Here is a 17425-nt window from a genome sequence, read left to right as displayed (position 1 = left end):
TGAGAGTGAATTGACCTACTATAGTATTTAATATTTAGGTTAAATAATTAAAATAAATATATTTACATTAATAGAATGTTTCAAAGTGTTTGTAAAACTAGTTTTCTTCATGGTTATCACCTTAAAAAATGTAATAAATAATTTAAATTTTCTTTTCTGTAGATCTAAACATTACATTTTATTATTTTAAATACCTATTTGAATAGTTTACATACATATTACAGTGGCGACAGTGGCGTCATTTGTGGGATGCAAAGGTGTACAAATGCATCCCACGAACAAAATTATTGTTATTTGTTTTAGACTATAATTTCAATAAAATGATCTACATTTACACAAAAACTGTGTTGAAAAAAATTCATGGGATGACTCTACCATGCGAGTGACTAGTATTACTATATATTACTATTAATAATAGATTGAATAGATTTTCGATATTGGTTTTGCATCCCATTAAAAAATGTGAAATGACGCCACTGATACATAATATATTCAATAACTTAATTGTTTCATTTAATAGAATTATAGATTATTTTGAATTTTTATTCATTTTTCGATGTTTTTCCATTTTTAAAGTATTTTATAGCTTTTTTTAAGCCATTTGGTTAATTTTTGGTGTATACATTGAACGAATGTTGCAAATTACCTACTTCAATAAAGGTATTCAAACACATTTTAAGTATACAAATATGTACTTTAAAAATTTAAAAAAATAACTAGTAAAGTATTTTAAATACTTTTTCTTTTTAATTTATATACTTCTTTTTTAAATTTAATCAAGTTTACTAAAAAAAGGTAAGTAAGTGAGTACCGCTCTGCTGTACATTAAGTGTCGAATGGGTTTCTATTGTTGGCATTTGGTGTATTCAATTTAAATTCAGTGATGTATTCATTGCAAATTTGCAAACAAAAAACGATTCTAAGCGGAAACCATCGTTCAACCTACCTGCCCTACCTAGCTATATCAAAAATATATTCCACAATATAATTTTTTATACATTTATTTTACTTTTAGTATTACAGTAGATTGGTATAGTTTTTTCCGAAAATATAATATTTATTAAATTATTAGTAGGTTTATTTATATATTTATACCATCGAGAACATATACTGTTTATTTATTGTTCGTACCCAAGTTCAGTATTTTGTTTTTGTTTTATTGTTATAGTTTAATTAACATAAATAAGTAATAGCGAAAATTAAATCATCATTATCTATTCGCTAGCGTACCAGTTAACGTAAGCTAAAGAGGGATATCAGGGATACGACTGTAACACGTCTACACGAGTCTGTTTGGTAAAAGTCTTACAGCCCCCCCCCAAGTAAAAGATAGAAATCGCTCTTATGAATATATTAGGTAAAACGCAAATTCACTATTATATTAAAAATCATAGAATAAAATTAATTCTTCAGAATGTGAAATTGTCTATACTATATGATACGCGCATTTTAAGATGGAATTTCATACTATCGTGGATAAAAGACACGCGGCCACGCGGGTATACATCTACTTAAAAAAATTGAAAAGTCGAAAGTGTATTTTTTTTGGTGGGGAAGGGGGCAAATTTAAGTGTAGTTCAACATTGTCCTACAATTGCGGATATAAAAAAAGCTCGACTGTAAACCGCCCGATAACATTTAATTTTTGCCAATAAAATATTTTTTATTTTTTTATTTTAAGGGTAATAAAAAACGCGCCAATATCTCATCGTGGGCAATTTAACTTATTGAAAAACAATCAATTTATTTTCGTATTGAAATTTTAAAAATGTTTTAGTTTTTGTTTACATAACCTTCACAATTATCAACGATTTAATAAAAAACATTTTGAAGGATAATGAAAATTTTCCTTTCATGATGTGATAAAATTAGAGCCGTTTTTTTAATCCGATTCGAATTAATCATATAAATTAAATCAATAATTTTAACCTAAAAAATATCGTAGCCGAGTTTGCAATAGATCTTTTTCTTCCTCGGGCAAAGATTAAAATCGACCAATTCGAGTACTGGGTGTCTAGGTCCCAGATTACCTTTAGGACTCTATATATAGTGCATTTTCCGGTAATCCAGCCCCGCGGTAAGGACTGGCTGTATGGTTTATGTTACTTTAATTCAGAAAAAGCTATAATAATATAAATCACTTTAATATACTTATATCAATCATATTATAATAATATATTTATATGCAGAGTGCAGACTGCAGAACGTTACTATGTGTTTAAAAATAAATAACTAAATAAGTATAGGTATAGGCGTGTAAGACTCATTTACATGTTTCAATTATTATTATTATTTAATAATAACATTTAGATTGTTTAATCATTTAGTTTGTTAGATTTACACTTACTAATTATCAATGATATACAATGGATAGGTAATGAACTAATGAATAATGATTAAAACAACTTTTTATTAAACTAGTTCCTACTTATATTTATACTTCCCAATAATAATACTATTGCCAATTGGATATTACCATTTAGTAATTTAGTATATTACTAACTTGAAACTATCTAGTATCTACAATATAATTAGATTTTTCAATTTGTACCTACTAGTTACTACATAGTCAAACGTTAATATAACATGACTATTGATAATTGGTTGTTTTATTAAATGCAGTGGAAAACAAGCAAATTATTTATGCATTTAAATACGATTAATGGTAATAAAAAACCAGCAAAATGAAAATAACGTATTTCTATAATATATTATGTATAATATGTAATATGTATTTTATGAAAACCTACTTAAAGTATATTACCTAAAGGTAACTATAGTCTATAGTTACTATTTTGTTAAAACTAGTTACTGTATTTAGGATTTAGTTAATGGATATGTAGTAAGTAGTAAGTATTTTAACTTTTTTAGTGCATATTTTTGCATATTGCTTATTTTACAATTTTAATTGCATATTTCATCTTTTAGTGCATATTTTGATGTTATTTTTTTTTCAGACATTTTTGAAAATATATAGGTACTATTGTCTATTATAATATTAGAAAAAAATATTATATTTTTATAGTTTCGATTGAAATTAAAATAAATTACCGAACCCAGACATTTCGCCGCCACCATAAATTAATAGGTACCTATACTTGTAAGTTGTAAGTATAAACGGTTTTCCCAAATATGACCATAGATCAATAATCGGGGAAATAAAATTAGTATACAAAGATAAATTTTAAATAATTTTATACATTTTTTAAAATGTATTGTATCAATTAAATGTCCAAAAAATAATATTTTTTTGCTAATTTTTTAAGCATATTTTAACATTTAAGTGCATTTATTTGACTATTTATGCATATTTAAGATTTTTTATCGCATATTTGGTTGGATTTTAATGCATATAAATTCACGTCTTACTAATGAGTAATGAGTAATGACTAATTGGTTAATTTTATTAAACGCAACTAAAAATGTATTAGCTAAAAGAATAAACTATTCTATTACAGCAAATTATTATCGGACCCGGCCAAACCACCAAACATTATACAATTTATATAATGTTGGTCTACAGTTTCTACTTTTATCAACTTGGATCTTATTATTATTACTTATTTATATATTTGAAAAAGATAATGAACCATGAACCCCACTAAGAATCTATTATTATATACTTGTGTTGAAACTAAAGTAGATATTATTGTATTGAATAAGTATATAGTATATTAATATATCTATTATAAAATACCTAGGTACATCAATACGTCATGTGTATTATTATTGTGTATCGAGACATTTAGCAATTCAAAATGAAGATAGCTTACTTTTAACCATGAACATTCTCTAATGTTCATGCTTTTAACCAATATTATCAGTTATCACATTGACTTTTGTACTTGAAATTGTCGTTCTGTTCTTTTTTTATACCGAGTTGGTATTTTTGAAAAACATTAAGCGATAACTATCTATAGACCATAGACGAATAAATATAATATAGTATAGTTGTGTTTATACATACAAACATACGTATTAAGTGTTATATTATATATATAGACATATAGTATACCATTATACCAACAATAATTATAATTTTCTTTTATCAATCATCTATATTTCAAGTTGACAATAAGTTCTATACAACAAATATATACGTAAAATTGTCAATTTGAAACACAGTAGAGAAATTAGGTAAAATAAACTTATACCTAATGGCTTATATTAACGATTTTAAACAATCGGGTAAGTACTTAAAAAATTATTTAATTGATTGAACCCTCAATTTTGAGGGCCTCAAAACCCCTACATGTACACGTGCCTGATCTATAAATTAATAACTAAGTTAGAATTATTGCCTAATTAGACTATTGTAGATTGTAGTCATCTTACTATTCCTGCTTCAGTGCTGGAGCAGACTTTGTTTAATATAATTTTTAGATTTATTTTAATTTTTATTAATATACCTCGGGTATCAAGTTTATAATATAATATAGTGACATGTTTTTGGTTTAGAATTTTAGACTCTAAACTGATATCTGTTCAAAATTAATAAAATTACATTATTAAGAGGACGTCATACCCGCATGTGTTGTCTCAGTCATACGAAGGTAAGACATGGCAAATTTTCGTTCGGCAAATTCAATTTTATGCTGTTAGCTTTAATCTTAAAGTCAATTTACCTTTTTTTTAATCAAACTTAAAGGTAATAATATTATCTAGGGAATCTCATAAGCTTTTATTGATATCTTAATTTTTAAGTGAGTTATAGTTATGTAAAAATTAAGACTTTAAAATGCTCATAACTCGTTTAAAAATTAAAATATAAACAAAAGCCTATGAGATGCCCTAGATAATATTATTACCTTTGAGTTTGATAACAGGTAAATTGACTTAAATATTAAAGCTAACAGCATGAAATTGAATCGGCTGAACGCAAATTTGCTATGTCTTACGTCCGTAAGACAGACAACACATTCGGGTATGACGTCCTCTTAACTCTTAAGCGTTTTATAGCAAATGCCAAATTGTAATATCGTATAGCAATCCACGCAAGATACAGAGATTCATAGACTTTTATTATCTTTTAGGATTCGCTTACATTCCTATTTATTTTATTCTCGTATGTATCGTATGTGGTATTTTCTAGGTTTATTAAATTCTTTATATTTTTTAAACGAATAATAACTCTAAACTTGTTCTATTTACCAGTCATTGCAGTATTACACGAATTGCGAATAAAGTAATTAAATGATATTATTGATATTACAGTTTTAAATCAATTAAGTTAATTGTTAGTAAAACCATACAAGACTCACATTTATTTTTGTTTATTCATTTTAATTACCTGACTAATCATTTGACTTCTTTCTTTACCTATTCAAAACTGTTGGACTTTGCTATAGTGAATAATATTATAAATTAAAATTACGTTTAATAAGATTTATTAATTATCATATTTTAAGTTACATTATAAACAAAAGTGGGAAAATCACTCTGGTGGTGTCGATTATTGAATTATCTCATCATTGAGTAAGTTACTATTTATTTAATGGATGTATTAAATTTGGATTCAATGATAAATCATGGCATACAAAAAATGATTCTGAGGAGTGGCGGTCTGTAAGTCTATATACCAGTATACTTCTAAGGAATTTTTATTTTTGAACCCATTTTTGGTATAAAGATATCTATTACATTTTTAATTTAATTTTACAATATATATTAATACTACCAATATAAACTATTTATACCAATAGATTTTTTGTGGATATTTCAGGTAAATAATTATAAATATAATAATGGTTAATACTTGTATTGTAGGATATGAAAATTTCCAGACCAACATCCTATCGCAGCCTACAGGTCCGCATCAGAAAACAGAATTCCGAAATACTTAGTGATTTATTATTTTGATTTTTACTGTGATAAACATGCTCAAAATTAAAACTGACCGTCCCGCGTACGATTTGGAGTTGAATTGTATTTTGTTTTATAGACAAAAAACAAATATTCATGAAATTTTAAATGATACACAATTAGGCCAACGAAATGAAATGTACAGATTATTAATTAATAATTATTATAAATAATTTAACTGTAACAATCGATACGAATTCCATTTAATATACATTTATTAAACATATATATGTAAAAGATAAGAACGTATGCCATGAACGTGTACGTACCTATATAATTTGTTATGTAGGTAAGGCATATTACATATTTACATGTTGCATGTATAATTTATAAAAAAAAAACTATAACGATTGCAGAAGTTTAAACATTTGATTACAATGCATACGCCATACCGATTTATGTTTACTTTAAAATCAAAGCTGTATTATACAATTACAATTATTTTTCGAATTTTTAAATGGAATTCGACATAATTATTCCATTATAATATTGTCTAGTCATGTTTACCTGCGTGTTAATGTTAAACATATAGGTATAAGTGTTAGGTGGTTATTATAAAAATAGGTTTAGAATGGCGGGTTGACCGTAAACGAGTTGGGTAGGTGAATAGAAAATGTGCAGTATACGACTGATAGATAGTACTTACTTCTTACAGAAATAGTAAAAGTTTTCGAACTTGCTATTTGTAATGATCACTAGTCAAAATACTCATTATCGCGAATCCACTCTAAGTATTATAGATTAAGTACCTGTACGTATTATACACTATATATGCGAACACGGGGCTGTGAACTTGATGATTTTACATAGGTTATAGGTACCACTAGGACAGGGTAACAATTAATTTCATTCTGGATTTAAAAAAAAGTGAGCTACAAGTTAGATTGAGTTATTTTCAATTCAGAACACGACATTTTATTCTACACATTTTTAAAAATAAATTGTATAGTCCACAGCGCACACATAATACGAGTATAACGTCATACAGCTGTTATTTTTGTTTTTATTACATATTTGGGAGGAAAATAATGTTGCATTATATATATATATATATATATAATCTAATATTTTGGTTAAACGATTTTATATAAAAAGTTTATTTTTAATAAATACTTTCGAAATTTTTTTTTTTATACTTATCTACGTTATAGTTATAATATCTATGTATTTGAGATTCTAAACAGAGCGTTGAATGTATTGATTTTTCAATTATACGTGTTTCTGTTTCTGTGTTTAAACTCTGAAGACACTATTTCTAAAAAAAAAAATTCTTTGCTAATCAACTTTGATAAAAGTTTATTGTATACTTAAACAAATTGGATTTAGATGGAACTTTTGAGAGCTCAAAATTAAAAATTCTCAGTCCTTTTTAAAATAATTGGGGATAACTAAAAATAATACTAGTATATTTGTAAATATTTTCGCGAATAAAATCTTCGCCACTGTGCCGGTATAGATTATAGATATAATAGTTGTATTTATATAATGTAATATGTACTTATTATTTGAAATAATTTATTTCTAACACTGTATTGACATTTATGAAAATATTTTTTGGCATAAATTTAAGTGATTAATAATTAATATTTTTTTTTATTATTTATTATCGTAATCATATTTAAAATTGTATATATTTGTTAATGAAAACAATCATTTTTAATTTCTTATAATATTTCAAAACAGAATATATTATTATATTTTAACGATAAAAATATTGAAAATTTCGAATTTTGAACGAGATTAGATTATGATTAGGGTTCGGTAGTTGTTGCATATATTTGCATGTTTATTTTGTGTTGTTAAATGTATTGCTAAGTAATAAGTTGGGAAATATAAATTTCTCAACCCGGTGAAAAATAACAAAAGCTTAAAGTCCATATTTTTGCATATTTAGTGATTTTGTAGTTTTTAGAGCAAAGTTGATTATTTATAATATAATTTAAATATTCGATAATAAAAAATTATTACATTCATTTTGAAAGCTCTCACTACAAAAATCCCAAATGGAAGGAAATTTAACATATACAATATACATATTTATAGCATATACGAGTACGTTCAAATTTTTAACTCATTTCACGGAGTATAATAATACGAAACTTAAAACACAAAATAATCCATATTATCTGAATTCTGAAGCATTCTCTACAAACAAATAAATCAAAAATAAATTTGAGAAATCAGAGGTTTAAATCGATATTGAAGTATTTCAAAAATTAAATTATGAAATGCAAATAAAAAAGCGGATTTAATACGAATTAAAATTTAAAATTTTATAAAATTAGTTTTTTTTTTAATTATGTAAAGAAAATATTTACAAAAACGTTAGTGTTTTCTCAAATAATGAATGAATAATGATATCTTATGTTAAATTGTTAACTGGATCACTCCGTATTTTCGTAGTAATAACAATCATTATCGTATTCATAATATAAAAGTTAATATATATTGATACGAGGTCTTGAGCGAAATCTCAGGTATGATACCCCTTACTCAAAAACGCATGAAAAAGTACTACTGTTGCTGGGACCTTTTATCTCTTGCGTTATAAATACTTTATTTGTGTAGAGGATGGGGAGCCTCCCTTCTCCCATCTCCACGACTTCTGCAGTTCTGCAGCTAAATACTTAGAATCTAGGTCATATAATATGTATGATTCACTCATTGTAAATAAGAAAAAATATGATTTGCGCAGAAACGACTCGAGGAGGACCGCACTGAACCCTTATAAGTTATATATCCTTCCCCAATACTTATTTGCTTCAACGATAGTGTACATTATTTTGCGAATTTTCACGCACGTGTAATAATGTTGTATCGCACGATCAGCTCTTTGTCACCTATATATGTACAGCTACACCTGCAGTAATTTGTGCGCCGCAATCAAAAAGCGGTGCAGCGATGGTTGTAATATTATATTATACTATTATCATTATAATAAACACGTGAAAAAACCCGAAGTTTAGAGGAGCTGTTCGCGAGCCGCGAGCACAATGTATAATTGATGTTAATGAACCCTAATTTGTTATTATTCGCCGACTCGGCGAGGCCTCATCGAGCGCGCTACCCAGGCAGTCTCTTATATATTATTTATTACTATAATATAATAATATATATTTATAATATGATAATGTGCTTGTAAACCGGTATGTATATAGAATATAGATAAAACATTAATCGTTAAACATTTCAGCTGTATTATATACATGATCGGTACATGTATATACACTGCGTCAGTGAGGTATTTTTATTTATGGTATTTTTTTTTCATCTTCGCGATGTATTATATTATATTATAATATTATTGCATGCGTTGTTGTAAATTCCGTGTCAATAGTTTAATATGCTGTGGATAAAGGCGCGGCGCCGACGAACACGAGTCACGTACACAGCCACACAGGTACACGCGCGTATATATGCTATATTAATATTATGTAGGTAAATATAATTATATAAATACTAAATACTTACTTATTGTCGATACGAGACGTTAACGAAAAGGATGGTTATTAAAAAGTCGCAAGTCACACGAATATAGTGGTATACAACAATACTGCGTACGTGTAATGCTTATACAATGGTAATAATAACGTATATATTATAGTTTTACGCGTGCGAACGCTTTATTATATTATACTGCACTGTGCATCATCGGAGATACAAATAGTACTCCTACAACAGTCCTGTCACTCCTATGTTAGTACTGTTAGTAGATTTAAATACATATCCGTATAGCCTATTATACTAGGGTTACCATAATGTTTTTAGACCAAATCCGGACATCAATTCCGTTTCAGAGGGGGGGGGGAGTAAAATTGAAGATAATGATAAACATTATTATTATTTCATTAATACAATTTTATTTAGATACGAGTATATGATTAAAATGTCTACATAAGAGTTATCAGGTTAAATATATGCATATATTTATAACATGTTATAAAATGTGTCATTTATACTTTTTTTTTTTTTGCGATAATAATGGGTACCTTCTACCTGCTAGGGACCTAGTCACTTATCGTGACGTCCCGGGAAAAAATATGAACAAAAATAGAAATTACATATAATACAGGGATAGGGCACCACTCGCCACTCTGTAGTCTCCCTGGCTGTGTGTTGTAATCAACATCAAATTTTGGGCCACTGTACTAAATGTATTTGCGAGCCTATACGGCCAGACATACAGTAAACTTACAATAATTACAATTTACCACTAATTATTAAATGTCAAGAATAATAAGCATTTTGAATATATTTATATAATTTTTATTGCAATATTACTTCAATGAAAAAGGAAAAAAAATGTTTGATTCGATTTTATGGAGCAATACATTTTTATTTAATAAAATTTATTACAAGGAAATCACCAAACCATGTAAAGATTGGTTTGTTTCACTCCAAATTTACAAATCCCGAATGATTGGTGATTATTTGATGATTTCGTATAGAACATAAAGTTAGTAAAAAATTTACCATAATTTACCAGGACGCCACGCATGGAAACGAAACCGACTGACGACCGATAGAACGCGCTGTTAGGTGTTTTCACGATAGTTTTAACCAAATTTTCAGCAATAGAAGAGAATTTTAACTGTGTGCAGCGTTTTTATTTTTTCGACAAGATCAATATATCAAGAGTTAATTAGATTCAGAAAACGTAAAAATATCACATTTTTTAATTTTTATAACAGATATAATTTTTTCTTATTAATGATATTAAACAAATAAAAACGCTTCGACCACCTAAAGATTAAGAACTACCTATACATGTTTTAGATTTTGAGCAGAGCGATGAATGTATTGATTACTCAATGATTGAAAAATGTCAAAAATGTGTGTTTTTTGTGTCTAAGGAACACTTTTTTCTAGTATTGAATCGTTTTTCATCATAAACAATAATTTATTGTTGAATTTAAATTTAACACGTCCATTAAATTATTAAAGTGATCTGCAAGCTGCAAGCTACAATCATATTTTTTATTGAATATTCTATTTAGAGCTTCATACGTGTGTAGTATAATTTGCTCGTATTTCAAAGTTTATCGGTAATCGGTGAAAATAATTATTACAATAAAGAGACTTAGTTATACTATATCTGAATATTATCTGTTTAATATAGAGGCTCGTATAGAAAAAAATATTTTGAAGGGGTTTAAAGGTTATACATTTTCATACATTTATAACAACAAATTCGTTGACATAAACTACTTTTACTCTATAAAAATATGCATGTTAATTTTGCTGAAATTTCAGAGTGTATTTGAACCCATAAAGCTATAACCAACCCTTTTTGGGTATGCGCTTGATAATATAACTGAACGTCAAACGCATCAGTGCGAATGTGAGATTAAGTGAGCCATAACAATTTAATGAAAGAAAAACGTATCGAAAATGTTGAAGACCACTGACTTACACCACCATTACTGGCTATAGTCCACGCATCACCATCACTTATACATATAACAGTTTTGGGTATAGACGTATAGTTAAGTACTTGCAGTGAGAATAAAAGAAATTTATTTCAAGAATACTCAATAGGATCCCTCTTCAGTCTTCATACTTATATATTATTATACGCGTGTGTTCTATCAAATGCCGTATTAGGCCATTTACCGTAAACGTATATCGTGTTCGGTATCTATAGTCTATACCTATATATAATACATTTTATACATTTATTTGGCCAATTAGTTCTCTAACGATGTTCGATCTTAGTTATATTGATTTTAAAACCATAGTTACGCTGATGAATTTTATATTTGTATTTGTGGCAATTCTCCCGTCAATCAACAAAACACGTGTTTCAGTGTTTGCATAATATTATTTTCGATACCACATGATAATGACACGTTTGCGTACGTGTATAGTGACATCGACATAGATCAGTTAAAAGTTAAATCTTAAAACGCGTAAGAAATTTGAAATTGACAAATTATGATTTATGATACTTGACAAACAAACCGAATACCAATCAATCATATAATGTATATCGTATATGGGCGCCCGGGGGCTCAGGCACGCATTGAAATTATTATGGGATATTGGGCACCCATTAGAATATTGGATTTTACGGAGACATTATATTGACCCGGGGCTAAGCCCCTACCCCCCAAATTGTACATTTATATGCCTATGGCACCAAGGCACCCATTAAGTTTTTTAAAACTTGGCGCCTATTGATTAAATCAATTGTCTTAATTTTTTTCACTGCGGATTTACGTCGTGAGCATGGGAATAGCATATTATAAAATGCAAGACGTATATAGCCGTATGTGTATATTATATGTGCATAATAGGCTACACCGTATTTCTGAACTAGAAATCTTTTTAGTCTGTTTTGGATCTTGTTCTTGTATATATATATTTTAAGTTATGCAATAGGTTTATTATTTAACATCATGAATACATTATAATATATTCATGCATACTTTGGCTCTTGAGGTTTTGCGCTCCTTACCGCGTGGCCATAGCATATGCATTATATACATATTAACTAAATATATATACAATATGTATAGATACTCTGTACGTCTACCCGTCTACAGCATCTGAAGTCTGAGTCACCGTAGTCACACACCATGCGTGCTGCTGCGGTATATAAATGAACATATGATTCGAGTCAATCGAGTCCGATAATAATTTTTGAATACAAACCAAAGGTCATCGTACGACAAGTATAAAGTTTTATTACGGTTGACATACACAATAACTAATAAGATGTATACATATAATTGTGAACAGATAATTCCGGAGTTAATATGTGACGTGCAGTGTACAGGACGAGGACAGCAGGACAGAAGAATGAATCCGTAATATAATAGATAAATAGTTACTATTAATAAAATCCGTGCGAGCTCCATACGTCAAACGGTAGTATAAAGCGTGTATGTGTATGAGTATAAATGTATAATATTCTATACTATATAATATTTATAACTGACTATTAATGTGTAAAATAACGAGAAAACGGATAGACACAGCATCAAAATTCACAGTTCAATTGATATAAATGACATGTTAGTATGTTACACACATAGAGAAAACAGAAAAGCACATGATTTTGACACATTTACAATTTGTGTGATTAATTTACTAATTTATTACTTACAAACTTATAATATTCATAATGTTAAGGCATTTTTTTTTACATGACATATTTTGTGAGATGGTATTTTGTGCTAATTTCTTAATCAAGCATTACATATCAACTTCATATAATATTTAATATTGATATTACAGCACTAAGACTATTCTATTACAGTTCAGTAAACAATATTATAGTTTTCTTTATTTTATTAAAATGTATTATCAAAATGTTATCGGATAATGGTGAATGATTAAACATGTATTTACAACTTTATAAAGAGCTTAGACATATTTTTTTTTATAGAATGTTTAGGTTCATACAATAAACTATATCAATGATTTAGCTAATACAAATACTGGATATTTAAATTCCTAGTTATTTCCAACATTAATCACTATATGTCTATACTCTATATAGTATATATAATTATGCAGTATATTCAGTACAGTTATAGTGTTCTACTATTGTTTTTTTTTTTAGCGTTTTTTAAAAAAATGTCTGTTATAAGTGCATTAAATCGTATTTTTTAAGGCATTTTTCTTGTTTTTTAGAGCAATTAATCCGTTGCCTACTTATAATATATATATTTATATACATAATACATTATACACTAATGAAAAGTAAGACTATAACGTTATTATATTTATTTTGTAGATTCGTATTACAATTTATAAAAAAAAATACCTTATATAAACTCACTATGCTATCTAAACTTCTTTAGTTACACCCTCTGGGACCGATTTTGTATGTGTCCGTCTGTTTGTCAACAGTATATACAGTATGTGTAACATGGTCATTGGACAATGGTCATTCATCATATATAGCAAGACAAATACAAATTACAATTTTGTATCTACTACCTATGGACATCAAAATCGATTTCATATATAAGTAGTAAGTAAAAACGCGTCGTCGTAAGAATAAACGGAGAAAAAATAAACCAACCGACGTGAACGTCAAATAACAAAAGAAAAATTAAATAAAAACGAAACGTAGATTATAACTTCGGGAAATATTACATCATACCATATCGATTTGCTGTATACTCTGTTTTAGTAGTTCGGTGATCACTTATTGGATTAGCAACAAGTTCAATTAATCATATTCCACTCGATCGATCAGAATATATTTAAAAAATTTCATAGATATATACAATTTTTTTACATTTGCTCACAACGAATAGTTTTACTACAACGAAGTAGAATTTATTTTAACATTGACATTAAATTATATAATATTGATTTATTATTTTATTCTTAGTATCTACCTATAGAATAATACTAAAAGAGTATCAAAAATATACATAACACAATATAGATTATAGGTAATCAATAAAAGTTTCTTTTAAAGCGGTTGAAAATATATGTAGGTATTTATTACAAAAAAGACCACTTAAATTTATCACTTCTGCGTTATAAATACTTGTAATAATCAAAAAATAATGATGAAATATGATCGTTATTACCTATATTATTGTAAACGATGAATCGTAGTATAGCTCAGAAATTCACAAATGGTCGATAAAATAAATTGATACTTCAATCCATCAACTATTATTTTAGTTTATTCGCGAGCGTAATGTACTAATATAGCAGAAGTGTCCCAAGCCAAGATTTATTTATACAAGACAAGAAAAATACAATAAGTTTACAACCATTTTCTAAACGACATTCAAATATGGTCTTAGAATTTAGACTGCGATTATGTCGAAGTAATTATCCTAAATGTAAATACTAAATTAATTTTTAGCAATATTGAAAAAGATATGTAGATATCTGAAAATAAGTATAACTGTAGGATCGTAATAACTAATAATACTTAAAAACGTATTCTCGAATTTCCGTCATATTACAATAACATTTTATCATTAGGAGTATTTTATTATTAATACACATAAATACATAATGTACCTATATTAATTTTTTGTCTATAATTATTCAATTCAATAATGATTTATCATATAATATTTTAAACTACGCACTTTTAAACTATACTTAATTGTTTCTATACGGTTTTTTTTGTATTCACTATTCAGTATCAAAGTATAATTATAATACAATTATTGAATTATGTATCAAAAACACATTATAATAACAATAAAATATAACCAAATAAAAATTCGTAGTTTATGTATATTGATATTAAATTGAAATCAATAAAAAATATGAAAACAATTAGGTATATTTTAACATATTGAATGTTTATTGATTACTTCTACAGTTAAATTATTATCCAATTAAACTAGAAAAACATTGTTTTATTTACAAATCGATTAATTTATTAAAAGTAAGAAAATGTTTCAAATACTAAATGACAGACCTACATAAAATTTCAATGTATACAAATAAGAGATCTTTTGATTATTATTTTTAATTATATCTAAACAAAAATTACTAAAAGTATAATTAATCATCCTACCAACAGATATCAACTGATGATACTATTTAGACACTAAACTAATGTTTTAAAAATGTAATCGTATATAAAAGAATAATGCAAATTATTTAACGTGATGGTATGAATTTATTTAAAAAATCTGGTAGCTGATATTTTCTTCAAGGCATAAGAAAATATTGAATCATATATAAGACGATTCCCCCACCTTTTTTTCTTTAACAATGGAATATTCAAAATTTGTTTTGAAAATTATATTTTGAATATTTGAAATCTTTTTTATCACTTAAGGTTGTGGTTATTTGGTGATACAAACTTCTGTTTTTCAAATAGGAACCTCCCTTATTATACTGTAAACTGTTGGGCAGATATATTTTTTTTTTCGTTTTTTCGTTTTATCGTATCTCTTATCTTACCTATTTCATAAAATAAATATGAAAAATGATTGTCGGCGACTTGACTTCCAGGCTATAGACACGAACTATTATTCTTTATACTTCAAGTTCAACAACTCGGAAACCTCTTGTTCGAATTCCAATTTAGATACATCAAAATTTAAAAAAAAAATCTGCTCAACAATTCACAGAAAAAAGGGAAATTTCCATTGAAAAAAAAAACAGAAGTTTCTATTGCCACAGAACCACAGAAGTGGTATAAAAAATAATCTCAAGTATTCAAAAATATAATCTTCAAATGCTATACTTCAATATATCAAAAATCAGATTTTAAATAACTGCATTATTAAAGAAAAAAAGAGAAACTTAGTGCTCTTTATATGTTTTTGAAATTATGATTACAAAAATATGTCATCGTAATTATATTAATCATCCGCTGCTAGGGGTATAACAATACAACAATTCCGAATAAAAAAAAAAAACAATAATAATAATAACAGTGGACATAAAAAAGTTGTATGCAGCTCAAAAACGTATTAATTTTTAAAAAAAATATTAGAAAAATGTGGCATTCGTTAAAATAATAACACGTGTAGTGACAATAATTATAAAATATAACAATGAACATACGCAATCATACAATCTAATCATATATTATAGAGATATCTCATATGTAGGTATAGAGGTATGGCTTATATACAATTTAATATTAAATTGTCAAAAATCATTCTTTAAATACATATTACACAAAAAAACGGCGTTTGAACGAGAACGTAAGCTAATAATAATACGTCTCAAAAAAAGAAATTCGTCGGAAAGTAAAATTCTTTCACGTGTTTCTATATTTTGCAGAATACATCTCAGTGAACAGATTTTTCTCTATTCACAGTCTATTGCAGTACGACATCCGCCAAACAAATTAATCCTATATATAGTGCAACGAGCCGTGTATTATAAGCAGACATTCAGTGTTTCAGTGTAGCGTGTAATGGATTTAAGTTTTAACAAGGGGAAAAAGAAAATCTTGTGTAATTAATAAATTAAATTGAATAAACACGTGTAATGAAAATAAATTGTATTGCTCAAACTCAAATCGATGTCAAGTCTCAACTATTTTAACATTATTACATCATTAAGTTATCGACGTAATTGCATAAAAAAATATTATTATAATAACGGAAGAGTCTCCATATATTATTATGTGGGCATAACGCATATAACAATAATATAATGGCTTTGAAACAAAAAAAAAGGCAATATGATACTTTTTCCACGAGTTTGGCAAAAACTACGACCTACTTTTTATTCGCATATATACGGAAAACACCACGTATTATGTATTTTATTATGATTACATTTTATGAATATATAATGTAATCTTTGGTTATATGTTTTTACAATATTATTACTGTATATGCAATACGTCAGCAAGAGACTTGTAGGTCCGCAGTAACTGCAGCAGATAATTCATTATTTCGACTACTCTGGAGTCTGGACTTGTAAATACGCGTACGTGCACGAAATAGTCATAGGACAAAAGTAATTATATTCTTTGGATTATTATAATAATAATCCCACGTACATCCGTCTGAAGTCCTGCAAATGTTCGCGGTTTCATCCTACGCAACAAATGTCAGACGCTGCGATCACGCAATTCGCATAAGAAAACGCAGGCAAATAGACAATA

Source organism: Rhopalosiphum padi, chromosome 1 (assembly GCF_020882245.1).
Source record: "Rhopalosiphum padi isolate XX-2018 chromosome 1, ASM2088224v1, whole genome shotgun sequence".
Classification (NCBI taxonomy): Eukaryota; Metazoa; Arthropoda; class Insecta; order Hemiptera; family Aphididae; genus Rhopalosiphum; species Rhopalosiphum padi.
Note: the sequence above shows the minus strand (reverse complement) of the source record.